The 3626-nt window shown below is 39.3% G+C and overlaps 1 long non-coding RNA gene across 1 annotated transcript; it reads right to left on the reverse strand.

Annotated features, from left to right (window-relative positions):
• Positions 1-643: 643 nt before the first annotated feature.
• On the reverse strand, positions 644-2638 carry LOC132521882 (uncharacterized). Its single transcript, XR_009540980.1, has 3 exons — positions 2596-2638; positions 904-988; positions 644-767 (listed from the first exon to the last, which is right to left on the reverse strand). It is a non-coding gene; the product is annotated as an uncharacterized LOC132521882 (long non-coding RNA).
• Between the last annotated feature and the right edge of the window lie 988 nt (positions 2639-3626).

Raw genomic sequence — 3626 nt, forward strand, 5'->3', positions numbered from 1 at the left:
TAAAGGGGGCTGTGGTCAAAATTATTTTAGAAGCAGTGTTTTAGAAAGATATTTTAGGTAGTTGAAGGCAGGGATTATTATAACCAATAATAAAAGTGAAAAAAGATGGGCTCTTTGGAATCTGTAAGACCATGGAAAGGACAGTAATTTCATTTCTCTGACATCTCTGAGGTAGGGAAAGCCACCAGATTTTCTATTTTACACACTTATAATAAGAACAGCTCCCTCCTTGTATCCAGCACTGCTTTTGCCATTTTCTCCATCTGAGATGATATTGCCCCTGTTTCTGCATGAAAAATCCATTATTCAAAGGACAGTTAAAATGGTGCTTTTTCCATGAAATTTCCCAGAGCTCCCCATTGAGACATACATAACCTAGCATCAATCCTTTTATGTACCATAAATCACTTTCTGTCTTAGCCTGTTGTATGGCCTTCACAATAAGTGACACTATTTAGAAATGGCTTGTTTTATTGTTGACCTTCTAATTTCTTCTTCATTTTCCCTCTTCTAGAATGTTAGACGTTTGAGGGCAGGATGAAGACTTCCTGTTCACAGTCTTCAGGCCTAGAAGTGGGAGTGGCAGTGCTGAAAGACTGAATAAAAAGTTCTTGAGTAAAGTAATGAATGAACTCATCTCTTACCTGAAAGAACTTGAGGCAGAATTGGTGTGTGACCTGCACCCTGATTCCACAGCATTGACTTTATTATCACCACTCCAGGATCCTCATTCTGGTTCCTGTTTTCCCCATTGCACCAAACTGTTTCTTTAAACAGAAGAGCCAAAAAGAGGGAAATTCAATGTAAAGTAGATTCCATTTTGAAACTTTATTTGGATTAAAATGCATTGTGGTCATATTTTCACTTCCTGCTAAATGGTTACATACATAATATATATCTCACCTGCATTATATTTACAAAGCATCAGTGACTCTTATTCTGTGACTTTAGAAAGTTTTTCCAATGTGAATTCAATGTGCCGATGTCCCTGTGAGAGGGGGGAAGAAGGGCACATACGTTTTGGAGGTTCCCAAGTAGGCAGTGCTGGTGTTGGTTCCAGGAGTCCTGCCCAGTGGTCTCTGGGAAGGTCTCCAACCCCTTACCCACGTTTTTCCCCTTGTTTATTTTTAAGAAGAAAGACAACAGGAGAACATGTTAAGCAGAGAACATTTAAATATAGTCTGTGGCTTTTTTGGAATTAAAATAAATAGTAGTACATTAACCATTTTACCAAACATCTCACAATGCTCTCGTTAAGGCTGACAACACTTATTAATTTAAAAGTCAAACAAACCTAGCATTTATCCAGGGATGAAACAACCCTGCTGCTTAACCCTTCGTGCTGCCTCTGTTGAGAGTATTTAGGAACCTGGCTTGAGGAGAAGACCTGAGCTATCTTTTACCTGATTCAACAAGGCATTAGCAAAACACAGGGATCCCTGAAAAGTCAAATGCAGGCTAAAACCAGAGACTTTTTAGCACTGAGATACAGGTATCCAGTCTGGTGCCCATGCTGATGGCTGATGGAAGAATTTAAATGATTGTGTAAGCGGACCATGTACAATGATCTAGATCTTACTTGGGGCTGATTGCTTCTATATGGTGTCATAATGTGGTTAAGAAGGGGAAAACAATGACCGAAACCAGGACATCTGGATTCTAGTTACTGTTTACTATAAATTAGTTGTATAACAATTAGAGGATTTTAAACAAAAAAACCCAAAATAGGACAAATATCATTTGAATTAGAAGATGTTGGGGAAGCAAAATAATTTTCCCTCTACCCTTCTAGGTTGTTGACTGAGACCCTCCCCGCACCCCATAATAAAAGACAGATTAACAGGAAAAACAAACAAGGTTAATAACATGTATACCTCCTGCGTATATAGGAAATACCCAGGAAAACTGAGTAACTCCCTGAAGTGGCCCAAGCCACCATCTCCAGCTAAAGACAAAAGAAGATTGGGAGGTTGGCTGTCATAAGAAGTGACCAGGAAAAACACAGTAAACCAGGGTGTGGCTGTTTTGCAGATTTAAGTCCTAGCCTTCCCCATTGATAAGTGTTTCTGCAGGTTGAGAGTCCAGATTGAGAGTCTTTCTTCTCTTCATGGTACAGAAAAGAAGACACCCTTACAAATGGAGACTTCCTTTATAAATGTAAATGTTTCTTGCAAAAAGTAACTTTGGCTTGGTTTTCAGAACTTTCCCTGTGTTTACTCTTTCTTAAAAAATAATCAGTGGGGTAGGGATGGATTAGGAGTTTGGGATTAACATATACACACGACTATATATAAAATAGGTAAACAACAAGGTCCTACTGTATAGCACAAGGAACTATATTCAATATCCTGTGATAAACCATAATGGAAAAGAATATGAAAAAGATTGTATATATACATATATATAACTGAATCACCTTGCTTACAGCAGAAATTTACACAACATTGTAAATCAACTATACTTCAATAAAATTAAAAAAATAATCAGTCTAAAATAATTCTTAGACCAAAGAGACATATTTTTGTGCAACCAATTCTGCTCCCCTTCAAGGAACTACAGACAAATTTGAGATTAAATCCTATGTTTACTGCTTACCATCTTTGTAATACTTTGCAAGGCCTGATGTTTCAGAGCCTCAGTTTTCTCATCTGTGGAGAGAGGATGACATGCTGGGTCAGGAAATTGCGAGAATCCACTGAGCAGTGTTACGTAAAACAGCTATGAAAAATATGAAGGGTTCAATTTTTTTCTATAAAACATTACTGGGGCTAATTGGGAGAAGGAGACCGAAATCCAGAAGAGCTGAGAAAAGGGTCCTTGGAGGAAGTGGGAAGATTCACCACGGAGAAGTGACAGCAGCGTGTTGGAAAGAGAAGTGGATTGGGGGTTGGGAATATGATTTATCCACTCAGCTCTGCCACCAAATATGGGGACTGGGGATTATCCTATTCTGGACCTAATTTTTCTTGATTTACGAAATCAGAAGAGTGGAGTAGACAATCTTTGAGGTGGTTGTTGTTGTTTTTTCACTCTGTGGACTGAGATATAAAACCAGTGCTATAAGGCAACAAAAGCATTTATCTGGGGCCTTAGAAATTGAAAGTCAGGAGACTCAGATTTGGGTTGAAACTCAAATGTGCTCTGAGGAGGATTGAAAACTAAAGGGTTTTTAAAGGGAAAAGGAGGAAATTCACATAAATTGTTTTGCAAGAATTCCGATCGGTGCTGGCGGACCAGAGCCATTCTCGTCTACACATGATTGGTTGCTGAGGCTGTTACTATGCAAGAGTTCGCTGGGTAAGCCATCTCTCAGGATGCTTTTGGGGTCTGGCCCAGTTCAGAGTGCACATTCCATCCAGGTAGAGACGTGCATAGTCTTTCTAGCAACTCATGGCTCCATCTTAGTGCTCTGCCGGCATCACAGACTCCCTTTTATTCACTCATTCACAACTCTGACAATCACCTGAATCTAAGAGTAAACTGAGTAGCTGCAGGCGGATGTTTAAGGGGTTGGCATATTGCAGGAGATACGGACTTACTCTGTGCTGCCCTGGAAAGCAGAACTAGTTGTGAGAGTTATATTGAGAAAATATTTGCTTGAGATTTAAAAAAAGGGACCCTCCAAC

Source organism: Lagenorhynchus albirostris, chromosome 6 (assembly GCF_949774975.1).
Source record: "Lagenorhynchus albirostris chromosome 6, mLagAlb1.1, whole genome shotgun sequence".
NCBI lineage: Eukaryota > Metazoa > Chordata > Mammalia > Artiodactyla > Delphinidae > Lagenorhynchus > Lagenorhynchus albirostris.